Source organism: Protopterus annectens, chromosome 1.part0 (genome assembly GCF_019279795.1).
Source record: "Protopterus annectens isolate FY-2018-M chromosome 1.part0, PAN1.0, whole genome shotgun sequence".
NCBI lineage: Eukaryota > Metazoa > Chordata > Ceratodontiformes > Protopteridae > Protopterus > Protopterus annectens.
This window is the reverse complement of record NC_056725.1, coordinates 1,033,921,171-1,033,938,270: the sequence shown is the minus strand read 5'-3', so window position 1 is coordinate 1,033,938,270 and position 17,100 is coordinate 1,033,921,171. Positions and strand designations below refer to the sequence as shown.

Sequence of the window (17,100 nt, the reverse complement as noted above, 5' to 3'; positions counted from 1 at the left end):
TGATGATCTGACGTCAGACTACAGGCGACAGCAACCGACGCAGAAAAACATTGACTCTGGTATTCGGGAAGTTAGAGGGCTACCACAGTAGGTGATAACCCACAGGTGATGACTGCAACAGTGAATACACTTGAACATTTACTTTTATGGTAGGTGTTCACAACTGTACTTTCACTTACCTGGCTACTGGTTTCTCACTGCACCAACAATGCAGCTCTTAGAAAAAGCCAGGAATTTCTTATTCCAACTATCTGAATTCTTGGGGATCACCGTAAATCTTGCTAAGTCCCATCTTCAACCAGTCCAAGTCTTGGAGTTTATAGGGGCTCGCCTAGACACTGTCAGTCATCTTGCTGTTCTACCACAAAGCAGGATTCTTACTTTGAGATTGCATGTCAAACGGATATTCTCTCTCCACTCTCCTCCAGCAAAAATGGTTCTTCAAGCTTTAGGTTTGATGGTTGCAGCAGTTACCTCAATACCTACCACTTGCCTTCACGTGCAAATTTTGCAGTCAACTGTATCAGTACAATGGTCCATTCTTTGACAACCCTTGCAACGTCCAATAAAACTATCTCAAGTCTACAGAAATTCCCTACTGTGGTGAATCCAGTCCAAAGAAGTTTGTTAGGGGCATCTTTTTATCCTTCCTCCCCAAAGACTATGTTGATCACAGACACCTCCCAGTTGGGGGGGGGGGGGGGACTGTTCACGGCACAAGTCCTCACAAGTGACCAAATTGCGTATAAATGTCTTTGAGATAAGAGTGGTACTCTTAGAATTGCAGGCCTTTCAGAACTCTCTTCCACTTGGGACAGTTGCTATCCAGACAGACAATATGTCAGTGATGTAGCACATCAACAAACAGGGGGAACCAGGTCCTCTCCCCTTTGCCGAGAAGCAGTGAGAGTCTGGGAGTGGGCGATCTCCTCCAATCTTTCTTGTAGCATTGCACATACCAGGGAAATCCAACATTCTAGCCGACAAGCTCATCAGGACTATCCTTATGTCTCATGAGTGGTCTCTCAATCACAGAGTGGCAAAAATGATCTTTTGCAAATGCAGTCGACCTTGCTGTGACCTATTTGCCTCTCCCCTCAACAAGTGCAACAGGTTCTTTGCCCTAATTCCCCCTTGGGGGGAGTCACTGAGGGATGGTGTTGTCTATATTTGGGTCTCCTGTATGCTTACCCTCCCCACCCTAATCCCCAAATTTCCTGAGAAAACACTCCAGTTGAAGAGGAAGGTAATCCTCATTTCTCTGTTTTGGCCTTGGCAGGTTTAGTTCCCCTTTCTATAGTTTCACATACTATGTCCCATTTGGACACTGGATCCCATTCCAGATTTGTTACATCCATCAGGGATGACTCATACAGACATTACTGGCCTCAGATTGACCGCATGGTTTCTCCAATTCCAATGAGGGCTAGACATTTCAGGCTTTCCTCTTTTGTTCGCCAAATCTTATTTTCATCCCAGAAACCTTGTACGAGGAAGGTTTATAGTAGTAAATGGAAGAGATTTTCCTTTTGGGCACAACAGAGACTTGGATCCTTTCACTCTTCTAATTTTCTAATCCCTGCTGTTGTAAATTTTCACAGAGACTTGGATCCTTTCACTCTTCTAATTTTCTAATCCCTGCTGCTGTAAATTTTCTTGCTTTGATTTTCCAAAGTGGTGCTAGTGTCTCCAATGTTCTTCGTGTTTCACTGTTGCAGTCATCACATTTGGGTTATCTGCCTGCAGGTAGCCCTCAGTCGGCCTGAATACCAGAGAGTTAGTATTTCTGTGTCGGTTGCTGTCACTCCAGAACTGACGTCAGGTCGTCAGGGGTATAAAAACAGGCAGCCGACGCCATTACATCAGTCTTTCTTGCCGAGGAGCCCGAAGCAGAAACAGTTCACATGAATGAGTGCCAGTTGGATGCTACCTGAGTTTTCGTTTCCGAATTGAATTATCCTGAAGTCTTCTAAAGCGAAGTACCCCTTTGGGCATCCTTTTTTCTTGCTCTAACCGATGTCAGAAAAAGTTAACAATTGTCTTGCCTGTGGAAAGCAAATACCACCCCGAGATTTCCATTCTTACTGCGTCACCTGTTTAGGCCCAAACCACGACACCTCGCAGTTGGTTTTGTGCCTTGTTCAACACCCAAACTATTCGTCGTCGGCCCCTTTTTGTTGCTAAATACTTTTATTCTCAATCTCCATATTCCGAAATGGCTTTGGTAAGCCATCTGACTACCGATCTTCCAAAAAAACGTAAGGATAAAGACAGAGACAGACAGCACAGGTCCAAAGCTGCCGATGACGCTTCCGTTAAGCTAGTCGTCAGTTCGCCAGTACTCAGTGAGGTGATTTCGCAACCCCTGATGCCCACTTCAATGGATTCGCAGGCCTCAACCGAATATGCTGCGAGACTCTTCTTCGACTACGGAACCTGCAGATGTTTCTACTTTGGATGTGTCCGGAGCCGCTGAGCAGGCACCGGCTTCTGAGGAAGTTCTAGGCACTACCGATGTTTGACGCAAACCGACGACAACTTTTGCGTATTCAGTTCCGTCTAAAACTACTGAGTTTCTAAGGCCAAGAGTACACGTTATACCTAAAAAAACGACGACCAAAGTGCATACACTTGCTCCCTTGCCACAACATCAAATGCTTAAAATGGCAGAAGACCTTATTATGCTGATTAGGGGAATTCAGCCTTCCCCTGCTAAGAGAAAAAGAAACTTGTCCCCCAGCAGCTTCAACAGACCAAGAGTCCGATGACTCCGAGGTATCTGATTATGAATACATACCCTTATCTGCTTATGAGGATTCAAATACAGAAGAATCCATTCCCTCAGCTTCTCATCCAGAAGATTTTTCTTTTGGTGAAACCTTACATACTTTAAGAGAGCTTTTCCACTAGGAATGCTAAGACTATCCTCAGTCCAAAAAGAGACTCGGAGAATTTCTAGATTTGCCACAACATAGGCCTTTAGCAATACCCCCAGTTCTGGATTTATTTTTATTTATTTATTTATTTTACATTTGTTGACCAGGCTAGTCCAACTGGATATATGTCCATTTTCAGTGGAGGCCCGGGGAGAAAAGCTCCACACTTCAGAATAGAATCACAATAACATAGGTACATTATTAAGATTTTGCAAATTGTAATAGTATATTACACTTTAGCTTATGAGTAATAAAAAAACATTCCAAGCTACATAACACATATGGATATACATACAACAAAATATAAGGTAAGTGAAATCGAGCACCATTTGAACTTTAAAAAGGTTGTACACACATTAATGTTAGTAACAAAGAATAACTAGTTTGTGTGAGTGAGAAGATTAGAGTCTGGAGACAGTAGAGGTAGTTAGTCAGGGTTTGCACAGGGGCATAGCCAGTGCAATTTAAGGTATGGTTTGAGTTTGGATTTAAAGAGGGTAGTTGAAGGTAAGGAGGTTAGATCAGTAGGGAGGGAGTTCCAGGTTTTACCCACTGTGTTAGAGAATAGAGAGTCTCCAGGCAGATTGTTGGTTTTACTTATCTTTACCATTAGTTTATTTGATGAGTGCAGAGTCTTCAGGTTATTGTAGAGGGTGATTAGGTTAGTTAGTATTGGAGTATTTGTAGGATGATGCAGTATCTTATGGGCAATAGTTAATTCTAGCCATCCTAGTTGATTAAGATTGTAACAATGATGGGTTCTATAGGTAGACCCAGTTGCAAATCTGGCAATATTATTGTAGGAGCTAGCCAACTTTTTCAGATTGTTTTTGCATAGTTTGGTATAGTTGGATGTTGTGGATGATGTCTTTATGGAATCCAGTTTAATTCCTGATACTTTACCCCTGCTCCTAGGAAACCAGACAGGTACTACAGAGTACCTGATTCGCACAAATTCCTTTTCAAAAATCCTACTGCTGACCCAGAGGTCATCTCCCAAGGGCCTAAAGGTATCAAAGCAGCTACAGCTAAGAATCCCACCCCTTCGGACAGGGATTCCAGGGCTCTGGACAGATGGGGTAAGAAAGTATATACACCTCTGCAACTCTCGCCATTAGGGCTTTAAATTGTCAGTTTTACATGCTGAAGTGCCAACAACATATTCTGGAACTTATTAAGCAAAAAATAGCTACCTTTACAGTCTGTGCAGAAAAGAAAGAATTGCATGAGCGTATGCATTCTGCAAGCCAAGTCAGAATTGCATTAGAGCGTGGCTTTGACGCCCTAGAAGCATCTTGCAGGGCAGCAGTCACTGGTTCTGTACTGAGAAGGCATTCTCGGCTTAAGAAGCAGACCTTGCCAGACCATGTCAAATCAAAGTTATTAGACATTCCTTTGAACAAGGACAAGCTGTTCAGCACCAAAGCAGAAGAGGTTCTTAAAAAGATGGAAGAAAAAGCTAAATCTATGCAGACAGTCAAATAATTCCTGCAAGTACAGCCTCCTAGATTCAGTAGGCATTGCCCCTCGAAACATTGGTCCTTTCCAGCCCCCTCAAGGCCATCCCAAACTAGACCCAGGGGAAACAGACCCCCCAGACTACAGTCTCAGGCTATGCAGAGATCTAGGCAATGGAGTGCCTCCACCTCTAAAGCAGGGAGTGCATCCACCCCCTTACGGAAAGAATTCCCAATGACTTCTCAACTTCACTCTCCACCTCTGTCCAACTGCTTGTGCCCCTAGGAGGAAAACTTGCCCTTCATGCAAAAACTGGATTTCCATCACCAAAGACCGATGGATCCTCTACATTGGTATCCCAGGGGTACAAATTTTACTTCCACTCACTGCCATCCCCAAAAGGGTTCCCAGACCTTCCTCCAAACCAGTGGGCAGAGGCACAAAACCAAGTTCAATCCCTGCTGTCTATAAGGGCAATTCAGCCTGTTCCTGCGGAACAGATAGGTCAAGGATTTTATTCCAGACTTTTCCTGGTACCCAGAAAAGAGGGCACTTGGCACCCAATCCTAGATCTTTCAGTTCTCAACACCTTCCTGGTGGTACCAAAATTCAGAATGCTCACCCTGCAGCAGCTTCTACCTATGCTAGCCAAAGCTGCCTGGTTAGTCACCCTAGACTTAAAAGAAGCCTATCTGCACATCCCTATTATAGTGTCATGCAGGAAATATCTATGCTTCAGGGAAGGATTTATGCATCATCAGTTCTTTGCACTTCCCTTTGGTTTATCCACTGCTCTCAGAGTATTCACAAAATGCCGGGCTCCAGCCATTGCTTACTGCAGATAGAGAAATATTCAAATTTACCCATACCTGAACGACTGCCTGATTCAGGCAGACAGTCAGGAAGTGCTGTTGCAGCACCTGACATTTGTAAAAAAAACTTCTAACCTCCCTGGGGTGCACCATCAATGAAAAGAAATCAAAACTAGTCCCCAGTCAAAAGACTGTATTCCTGGGAACAAGCTTGGACACAGCATCCCAGGTAAAACAAGCTTATCTGACAGACTATTTTACTCAAATGACCACCAGAACCCAGCTATCCGCAAGGAAAATCCTGCAGGCCTTAGGGTTCTTGGGCTCATGCATCCTACTAATTCCATATGCCAGACTGCATATGAGGAAACTTCAGTGGTACTTAAAAAGCCAACATTCTCAGGACCTGGAAACCATCATTCCTATAATACCCTGTCTAAGGACAGAGTTTCTTTGGTGGGCAGCAACATGCAACCAAAACAAAGGACTGCCCATTACTCAACCCCACGCCGTCCAGACCCTAACCACAGATGCATCAGACTATGCCTGGGGGGGGGGCACACATGGATGGCAAGTGCATTCAGGGCCACTGGAGCCCAAGTCAAATTCATCTGCACATCAACCAAAAAGAGATGCTAGTTGTGCAGCACACACTGACGGCTTTCAGATCCCTACTCTCACCAGGACACCTGCTAATAAAAACAGACAACACCACAGTTATATGGTACGTCCACAAACAGGGGGGAACCCACTCTTACTCACTCTGCAGGCTAGCCCATCTGCAAGCTCAATTCCTGCCAGGCAAACAAAACTCTCTGGCAGATGACTTAAGCAGAAATCTCCTAGACCCACACAAGTGGCAACTAGAGCCCAGGACCTTCAACCTTCTGATTCAGAAATGGAGGACCCCAGAGGTGGATCTCTTTGCCTCCCCCTGCAATCACCAGCTCAGCAAATTCTGCACCAGGACACCTCACAGCAGGGCTTGGAAAGTGGATGCCCTATCCTTCCACTGGGTAAATATGTCAGTCTATGCCTTCCCCCCTTCCCCTTCTGTCAGGAGTATTGCTCAAGATAAGACAGGACAGACCAAGGACAGTTCTGATTGCCCCGGACTGACCACGCCAGCACTGGTACCCACTCCAGCGCAGCCCATCACCGGTGCTACCCTGGCACCTACACCAGAACCCAACCCTGCTCTCTCAGCAGGAGAGACAGATCTTGCATCCATAACTACAAACCCTAAATCTTGCAGCCTTGCTTATTCCTTGAACTCTCCCCCAGTAACCAGCCTAAGCAAGCAGGTGCTGGACGTCATTCTTAAAGCCGGAAGACCCAGTACAAGGAAATCCTATGCTGATAAGTGGAAAAGGTACTGCTCCTGTATTCTGTCTAAAGGAGAGGACACAACTCTGCCCTCCCTGCCTCTAATCCTGGATTTCTTAGCAGATCTACTTCACAGAGGCCTATCCTTCTCCTCCATTAAGATCTATGCCTCAGCCATTTCGGCTCATTACAACACTGAGCTGCTTCTCTTCTCTCACCCTCTTATCAAAAAGTTCCTGAGAGGGACAAACAACTTAAGGCCATCTAGGAGAGCACCCACCCCTGCTTGGGACCTTAACTTTGTACTGGAAAAGCTCACGCTACCCCCCATTGAGCCTGCAACATCAGCAGAGTTAAAGTTCCTCTCTTGGAAAACAGCCTTGTTTCTGGCCATCACTTCAGCTAGAAGAGTGTCTGAGCTACAAGCACTTATGGCCGTGGAACCCTTCATTATTTTCCATGCTGACAGGGTTTCCCTTAGGACTAAAGTGGTGTCCAGTGTGGCTCTCAACCAATCTATCCATTTGCCAACTTTCTTCCCTACTCCTCAAAATTAAGAGGAATGGATCCTGCATGCCTTAGACGTGCACAGACAGCTCAGTTTCTACCTTGATAGGACTAAGTCCTTCAGGAATCTGACCAATTACTAGTCAGCTTTGCAACAGGGGCAGAGGGCAAGGCCATTTCAAAACAATTTCTAAATGGATAGCACACTGCATCCGTTTCTGCTGCAAGCACCCTGGAAAACCGACCCCTCAGGTGGTCAGAACACACTCCACTAGAGCAACTTCTACCTCTACAGCATTCCTCAGGGGAAGTCCCTACCAGGGATATCCTGGAAGCTGTTACCTGGAGATGTTCTTCGTGTTTCACTGTTGCAGTCATTACATTTGGATAATCTGCTGGCAGGTTGCTCTCAGTCGGCCTGAATAACAAAGTCTTGGGTCCTGCGTCGGTTGCTGTCTCCTCTTCCATGACGTCAGGTCGTCGGGTATAAAACATGCAGCCGACGCTATTTTATTCAGTCTTTCTTGCCACGCAGTGCCCGAAACAGAAGCAGTTCGCAAGTGCCGATCGGCCAACTCCTGAAATTTTCGCATTCGAGTTTCAGAACCGAAGTCTTCAAACTAAAGCTAAGTACCCCGTTGGGGAAACTTTTTCTTGCTCCTTACCGATGTCAGTAAAAGTTAATAATTGCATTACTTGTGGAAAGCAAATACCTCATAAGGATTTTCATTTGTACTTATTCCTTGCCTAGGCCCAGATCATAACGTGCCTTGCTGTCGGTTTTGTGCTAGATTTAACCAATGCACTATTAAGCGTTGGTATTATTTTTGCTTCCAAATATTTTGGATCAAGGTTTAATTATCCTGAAATGTCGTCGGTTAGCAATCCGACTACCGGAGTTCACAAAAAGCGCAAAGAAAAAGACAGACAGACCGTCGAGGTCCAAAACTGATGAAGAAGCTTCTCCTAAGCCAGTCGCCGGTTCGTCGGTACTCAGTGAGGCTTTTTTGCAGCCCCTGATACCCGCTACTTTTGGGTCGCAGGCCTCTACCGAGACCCATTCGGAGTCCGGTATGCTTCGAGATTCTCAGAGTATTGAACCCGCGGATGTCTCTCCCTTAGATGGGTCCAGAGCTGCTGAGCAGGCACTGGCTTCTGAAGGTGTTTTCAGGCCACAACACTTTTATATTAAACTGACGCCAGACTCAAAAACAAGATCAAAAACATCTTCTATGTCTAAAAAACTGATGCATGAGCCACGTGCTCAGGCCCCTATGCCTAAAAAACAGATGATCAAAATGGCTGAGGACTTAATTACCTTAATCAGGGGTTCCCAACCCCCCGCTAAGAGGCCTAGGCAAGGCACTGATTATGAATCTTCAGATCAGGTTAACATTTCTTCTGATCAGGAATTTTCTGTTCCACCCTATGAGGATTCTGATGCAGAAGAATCCATCCCATCTGCATCTCCTCCTGATGATTACTCTTTTGGAGAAACTTTGTATACTTTAAGGGAACATTTTCACTGGGTGAATCAGGACTTCTCTGAATCAAAAAAGAGGCTTAGGGATTTCCTTCTTCTTCCTCAGCATAGGCCCTTGGCAATACCTCCTGTATTAGACATTGTTACTGATGTGTTTTCGGAGTCAAGCATGGCTCCTGATTCCCTACCTCCAGCTCCTAGTAAGCCAGACAGATATTACAGGGTACCTGACTCCCACAAATTTCTATTCAAAAATCCTGCTGCTGATCCTGAGACTATTTCACAGGGTCCCAAGAGTGTAAAAGCCTCTACAGCCAAAAATCCTACCCCCTCTGATAGAGATTCCAGGGCACTGGATAGATGGGGAAAGAAGGTTTATACGTCTGCAACCTTGGCAATTAGGGCCTTAAACTGCCAGTTTCATATGCTTAAATATCAACAGCATGTTATGGGCTTACTGAAACAGAAAATGATGTTGATTTCTGATTGTGTGGAAAATAAAGAATTACAGGAATTATTGCATTCAGCAGAACAGGTTGGAAAGCATACTTTGCAATGTGGTTTTGATTCCTTGGAGGCCTCTTGCAGGGCTGCAGTTCCTGGATCTGTGATTAGAAGGCATGCCTGGCTCAAGGAGCAAAATCTGCCTGATCATGTTATAGCTAAATTGTTGGATGCCCCCTTGCAGCTTGATACTGTGTTTGGTAATAAGGCAGAAGAGGTTTTAAAGAAAATGGAAGACAAAGCTAAATCTATGCAAACTGTAAAGGAATTCTTGCAAGTGCAGCCACCCAGGTTCAGTAGGCACTGGCCTACTAAAAATTGGTCCTTTCCTGTGTCCAACAGAGCCACTCAAGGCAAATCCAGGCGCTCAAAAGGCTCCAGATACCAATCACAGGGTTCTTACAGGTCAAAGCAATGGGGTGCCTCCAACTCCAAATCTGGAGGAAACAAAGCACAACCCTACAGTAAGCAGTCTCAATGACTTCTCTCTACCTTCACCAAGCACTTATCTTTTGGCAGCCCCCTTGGGGGGAAAGCAACACTTCATGCTCAAAATTGGCAGTTAATTACCCAGGACAAGTGGGTATTAAACATAGTATCCCAGGGGTACAGATTTCATTTCCATACTTTGCCAATACCAAATGATTGGCCAGATCTGCCACAAAATCAGTGGGCAGAGGCTCAGAAACAAGTTATGTCCCTCATGGATATGGGGGCTATTCAACCAGTACCAGAAAAGGAAAAAGGACAAGGTTTTTATTCAGGACTTTTCCTGGTACCCAGAAAAGACAATGCCTGTCGTCCAATACTGGACTTATCAATTCTGAACACGTTCCTGGACATTCCAAAATTCAAAATGCTGACTTTACAACAGCTGCTACCTATGCTGGGAAGGAACGCCTGGTTAGTGACTCAAGACTTAAAAAAGGCATACATGCATATCCCAGTAAGGGAATCATGCAGAAGATACCTCTGCTTAAAGGCAGGTTTTTTTCATTACCAATTCTCTGTACTGCCCTTTGGCTTATCTACTGCACCCAGGGTCTTTACAAAGTGCCTGGCACCAGTAATTGCATTCTGCAGACAAAGAAGCATACAAATTTATCCTTATCTGGACGACTGTCTCATTCAAGCAGAGGACAAGGACACTTTTCTTCAACATCTGGCATGTAAAAAGGCTTCTAACATGCCTAGGGTACACAATAAACGAAAAGAAATCCCAACTGGTACCCTCTCAAATAATTACATTCCCGGGTGCAAGCTTGAATACAACTGCCCAGATAGCTTACCTTACGCCAGACAAACAAAGGCAACTGACAACATACTTCAAACAAATGGCAACAAAAACCCATTTATCTGCAAGACAAATTCTGCAGGCTTTGGGGTTCATCGCATCCTGCATTCTACTAATTCCATATGCGAGACTGCATATGAGGAAACTACAGTGGTACCTAAAAAGTTTATGGAGTCAACATTCCTCCCATTCCCTGCCTACAGCAGGAATTTCTTTGGTGGGCAGAGACATGTCACCAAAACAAGGGACTATCATTCACTCTACCCCCTGCCACCCAAACCCTAACTACAGACGCATCAGACTATGGATGGGGGGCCCACCTGGTGGGGAGATGCATTCAGGGCAAATGGAGCCCAAAACAAATGCATCTGCATATCAACCAGAAAGAGATGCTAGCTGTTCAGAATGCTCTGACAGCCTTCAAGGACTTACTTTATCACGGACAACTACTGATAAAGACGGACAACACGGTTATGTGGTACATAAACAAGCAGAGGGGTACACATTCCTACCCCTTTTGTAGACTAGCCATGGCATTGTGGAACACAGCTTTGACTTACCAAATACTTCTTCAAGCTGAATTCCTGCCAGGAAAACAAAATACTCTGGCAGACGACCTAAGCAGAAATCTTATGGACCCGCACAAATGGAAACTGGATTCACAAATCTTCAGCATGTTAACACAGAAATGGGGGAGCCCAGACATAGATCTGTTTGCCTCTCCCCAAAATTATCAGCTGGACAAATTCTGCACAAGGACTTATCACAGAAAAGCATGGAAAGTGTATGCCCTATCCTGCAGTTGGAAAACCCTATCAGTCTATGCCTTTCCCCCTCTGCCTCTTCTCTCCAAAGTCTTACTAAAAGTCAGACAGGAAAAAAACAAAAATGATACTAGTTGCGCCGGACTAGCCTCGCCAGCACTGGTACCCAGTTCTAAGGAATATGTCTCAACTTCCTCCTTGGTACTTGCCTCAAATACTTCATCTACTGTCAAAGCAGAACAATCAAATTCTGCACACTCCGCTCCAAGCTCTGAATCTTGCAGCATGGCTGATCATTTAATTATTCAAACAACACCTCTCAGTAAATCTGTGATGGATGTCATTTTGGAAGCCAGAAGGCCTAGTACTAGAAAATCGTATACTGATAAATGGAAGAGATTCTGTGCTTGGAACCAAGCACAAGGAACGGACACAGCAAAGCCCAGTATTCCTCAGATTTTACAATATTTGACTGAGATGCTTGACAAGGGCTTATCTTTTTCTTCAATAAAAATCCATGCCTCTGCCATCTCGGCCCATTACAACACAGAGCCTCCCCTCTTTTCTCATCCTCTGCTTAAACAGTATCTTACAGGGGCCAAAAATGTAAGGCCTCCCAGAAGATCACCAACTCCTGCATGGGACCTCAACTTTGTGCTGGAAAATCTCACCCTGCCTCCTTTTGAACCAGCAGCTACTGCGGATATAAAATTTCTATCTTGGAAAATAGCTTTCCTCTTGGCAATCACTTCAGCAAGAAGGGTTTCAGAACTACAGGCTATCATGGCTATGGGGCCTTTTATTACATTTTACCCGGACAGGGTGTTCCCTCAGGACCATTCCTTCTTTTATGCCTAAGGTGGTATCTAGTGTGGCTCTTAACCAGACAATTCACCTGCCAACATTTTACCCAAATCCGCAGAACAAGGGGGAGCGGATTCTGCATTCATTGGATGTACACAGACAACTAAGATTCTACTTAAACAGAACCAAATCTCTAAGAAAGTCTGAGCAACTACTGGTAGCGTTTGCTGCAGGGTCAGAGGGGAAGGCTATATCAAAGCAGACTATTTCTAAGTGGATAAGCCACTGCATTTGTTTCTGCTACTTGCACCATGGTAAACCTGTGCCCAAGGAGATCAGGTCACATTCCACCAGGGCTGCTTCTACCTCAGCAGCTTTTCTCAGAGGGGTTCCAACCAAAGACATTCTAGAGGCTGCTACCTGGAGCTCTGTTCATGCCTTCACAAAGCATTATCATTTGCCTCTCTTCTCCAAATCCAGGACAGGCTTTGCCACTGCAGTTCTGCAGGGCCTTATAGCTGCTCCTAATGCTATTTAGTTCCGTCCTCCCATCCATAGCTTTGGGATTCTACCCAAATGTAATGACTGCAACAGTGAAACAAGAAGAACATAGTACAGTTGTGTATACTTACCATAAATGTACATGTTCGAGTGTATTCACTGATGCAGTCCGGGTTACCCACCCGCCATCCCCCTTTTCTATACCTTTTCTTTCCTTCACTATCTACTAAAGCCTTTGTGGTGTATTTGTTTTCAGATCAAGGTAAAGTTTATGTTGCTAAAAGTGCATTTACATATATTCTGTTTATTTATATATACATATATATATATTTTTTTGCTCCCCATTTGGGGGGCACCTGACATCTGGGGCAAGAAAAACTGAATAAAATGGCATCGGCTGCATGTTTTTATACCCCTGACGACCTGACATCATGGAAGAGGAGACTGCAACCGACGCAGGACCCAAAACTTTGTTATTCAGGCTGACTGAGGGCAACCTGCCAGCAGATTACCCAAATGTAATGACTGCAACAGTGAATACACTCGAACATCTACATTTATGGTAAGTGTACACAACTGTACTTTCTGTACACACTTTCACCAAACATTACCACCTGTCTATCTTTTCCAAATCCAGGGCGGGTTTTGCAACAGCAGTCCTGCAAGGTGTACTAGCCAGCCCAAACTCTTCTTGACTGCCTCCACCCTTCTTCAGCTTTGGGAATCTACCCAAGTGTGATGACTGCAACAGTGAAACACGAAGAACATAGTACAGTTATGTACACTTACCATAAATGTAGATGTTCGAGTGTATTCACTGTTTCAGTCCTGGTTTCACTCCCTCCAGCTCCCAAGTCTCTCTCTCTGTCTCTCGCCTCTCTATGTCTATTACTCACCCCTTTCAGGGGTCTTGGTATTTACGTTTTACTGGTGGTGTTTTCCCACCATAACTTGGCTCCCTTTTTGGGGGGCTCCTAACATTTGGGGCAAGAAAAACTGATGTAATGACATCGGCTGCCTGTTTTTATACCCCTGACGACCTGCCGTCAGTTCTGGAATGACAGGAACCAATGCAGAAATACTAAGTCTCTGGTATTCGGGCCGACTGAGGGCTACCTGCAGGAAGATAACCCAAGTGTGATGATTGCAACAGTGAATACACTCGAACATCTACATTTATGGTAAGTGTACACAAATGTACTTTATCAAAGTTCAGGCTGCAGCCATTTCTAACCATCATGTAGGAGACAATGCTTCCCCTCTAGTTTCATAAGAGTTATGTAAAGCTTTCCTTAAAGGTACCCTTTTGCTTAAACCTCCGATAAAAGATTCCACTGCACCTTGGGATCTTATTATTGTATTACAGACCATGGTAGAATTTCCCTTTCAGCCTTTGGTTAAGTCATACCTCAGATTTCTTTCTTGGAAGACTATCTTTCTTGTGGCTCTTACTTCTGTGAGGTGAGTTTCTGAACTCCAAGCACTTACTTCAAAACCACCTTATTTGATTTTCCATAAAGATAGTTATCGTATTTACTAACCCCTTCTTTCTACCCAAAATTGTAAAACAAACGTCAGTCAAGTTATAATTTTGCCAGTCTTCTTTCCAGATCTTGACAACAAAGGAGAGTACATGCTTAACTTTTAGATGTATATAGGCAGCTTCATTTTTATCTTCATAGGATTAGGGAATTTAGAAAAAAAGATGACCAACTGTTTTTCCTTTACCAGTTACAAATTGGAAAACTAATATCCAAAGTTACCCTAGCTAAATTGTGTTTTCTATGTTTACTCTTTAAAAGAGGTTGATCTTCCTTCTGTTGCAAAGGAGTTAACATTAGCTTTCCTGATGGTGAGACAATGTTGGTTCAGGTCCTAATCTGTCCAGATTCCCAAGTACCTGAAGTTTTTCACTGTTTCTCTAGCTTCATTGTTATGATGTGGAATAAGTAGGTGGACAGCTTTCAATTTGTGTTGTGCTGATCATCACAATTTTAGTTTTTTTTGTTGTGAAGATAAGGTTGTTGCTTCTCAGCCAGTAGGTCAGACAGGACAGGTCCTTTTTGAGGGATGTTTTTGACAGTTGAATGGGATTGATGAGCTGTACTAACTGCTATGCCATTGGCATGCATGATTGGGAGTTTGGGTAGATTGTTTACAAGTAGGGAGAAAATAATTGGGGAGAGGACTGATCCTTGACATACTACATTCAAAAGTTTGGCTGAGGGAGAGAAAGGTCTGAACTTTGAAGGAAAGGATCCCTCTGTAGGAAAGTCTTTGAACCATTGTATGGGATTATAACTAAAATTTGCTCTGCCAAGGGTGCGTGTAAGAGGAGGAAATGATCCACAAGGTCAGATGATAAATCAGTACTGATGCACCAGTGAACAAACCTTTACCTAACCAGTGGAGGATATGACCCATAAGGGTATATAGACTACTTGCGGTGCTCTTGCCAGACAAAAGTCCATGTTGTAATTGTGAATGCTTGCTTTGTTGTTAAAAGCTTGTAAGTTGTAAGAACTGTTTAAGACTTTTCGTAGGGTGAGCAGGATAGAAATGGATTGAAAAATTGCTGGTGTTGTGTTTGGGGGGTTGTAGATGTGGGGATAGGTTTAACAGTTGCTTGCTTCCAAGTTAAGGGTGTGGCATTGTTCATTTAAGAATGAATGATTTGCATCCTTTCCTTTATATAGTAATCAGTATATGTAGTGTAAAATATATGTGTGTGTATGTTGCATTTACCTTTACTCTTGTGGCCAGGGTTGGGGGGGGGGGGGTTATAATATACTGTAAAACTGTTAGCAGCAGTGTTACTCCAACAGACCCTACTACTGTGTCAGCTTAATATGCACGTGCTTACTTGTATGAAACATAGTCACATATGGGAATTATCCTTAGCAGTACAGCATGTATGACATATCACTGTTTCTGAAGTGGTGCGTAGTAAAAATTAGATTATAAAAAAGTGGCCTTTCTTTTCCCCAGGTGCACTACCAAACCCACCCCCAAGGATTTTTTGCATCTTCCGGCACTTGCTTTGCGAGTCTTTACCATGTATTGCTGTGTGCCACAATAATACCGGTTGCGTCTGTTGGGCTGCTGCTTATTTTATAAATGTTTCATCTTACACTGTACATGCTGGGTGACCATTCTAGAAGCATGGCACACTTTGAGACTGGGGAGATTCTCCTGGTTTGTCCAGCACCCTGATTACTTCTCTAGTTATCTGTTATTCATTCCAGATGTTTACAGCTGTGTGTGGTGTTTATCACAGCATTAGATCTTTAAGGGAGATACTTGTTTAGTATTAATAATGGGTGACTTGATGCACATATCAGTACAGATGAAGCAAGATATGAGGACTGCTTGTGTCAGGAGTAAAGGAGAAGCCATTCTAGATTTCTGTCTGGCAAATGTCTTTATAGTAGCCAACACATGGTACAGAAAGAGAGAGAGACAAGGACACACAGAGTGACCAACATGCAACTTGGGTAGACTTCTTTGTTGTAAGGAAAGGACAGTGGGATAGAATCAGTGATTGCTGTGCAGTGTTGGCGTCTGGTGGTTTCCCTCCTTGCGAGTGGAAGATTTCTTATTTTTACTAACATTTGGGCAGTTGGTTGGAAGTGTTTTGGTTGTTTGACTGGGTTTTCTTTGTCTGGTGGATGTATCGCTCTGCATACATCGGTTCTAATATGGATTTCTTGTATTTTGTTTTCGTGGCCTCCTGATGTTAACAGAGCTACAAGCAAGCCATGGACTAAATTGTCGTATGGGCTTTTATGTTTTTTTCCAGATTTTGGATATTTAACTACTTTTACCTCATTTGGATTGTTGATTTGTAGTTTTGGGACTACCATCAATACTTCCAGTTTCTGAAGGCAGCGGGACTGTGCAAGGGATGGCAGGTCTATGTGCTTTGTCACTTATGGACTAACAACTACAGGTGACTTTCTGTTTTCATTTTGACCGATTCGCTTTTTTTACCTTTTTGATAAGGTGTTTATGGTCAAATTCAAAGCTATGGACATCATCTGTCCAGTTTTGGATGTTTAATTTGACTTTTTGGACATACTGTGATTACTGTTTCTGTACAGTGGGGCTGAGGGAATTGTTTGAGGTCTATGTGCTTCATTACTTAATATTTCCTCGTGGCCACACAGCAGGCTTTTGCCGGTCCACCAAGTTTTTAGTTACGATTCCCTCCTCAGGTGGGACTCATGATTATATTTTTTGCTAAGATCTATGTTGCAAATTTGGTTTTGGGGTTACTACATGCAATATTAGTAACTAATCCATAGATGGCACCATCGCCCTATTTATTATATATTTTTTTCATCTTTATATAATATGCAGGTCATTTATATACTAAAGGGATTTTTCCTAGGTATATATTTTTGATGTACTGTTTAAATGGGCGGTTTTGTGTCGCTGCTAAAAAAGGGAACAGCCGGTTGACCTCGGCACTTATTGTTTAGTTTGCAAATCTATGGTTAACAGTGGGTTTTCATTATGTTTTTACATACCATGTACTATATACATAACATGGTTTGTCTAACAATTCATGTGCATTCTACTATTTGCTTTAACTTTGGTTCAGAGTCTAATGTTCATGCATTATGTTAACTCATTGTTGATTTTAGGGGCATTGTGTGGATACATAATTTCATTATATCTACAAAATGCATATAAATGATTGCACCACAGA

General features: G+C 43.5%; 1 protein-coding gene across 1 annotated transcript in view; it reads left to right on the top strand.

The window, feature by feature from the left end:
• CYRIA (CYFIP related Rac1 interactor A) overlaps positions 1-17,100 on the top strand; it is a 601,118-nt gene that overhangs the window by 385,889 nt on the left and 198,129 nt on the right. The window lies entirely within an intron of this gene.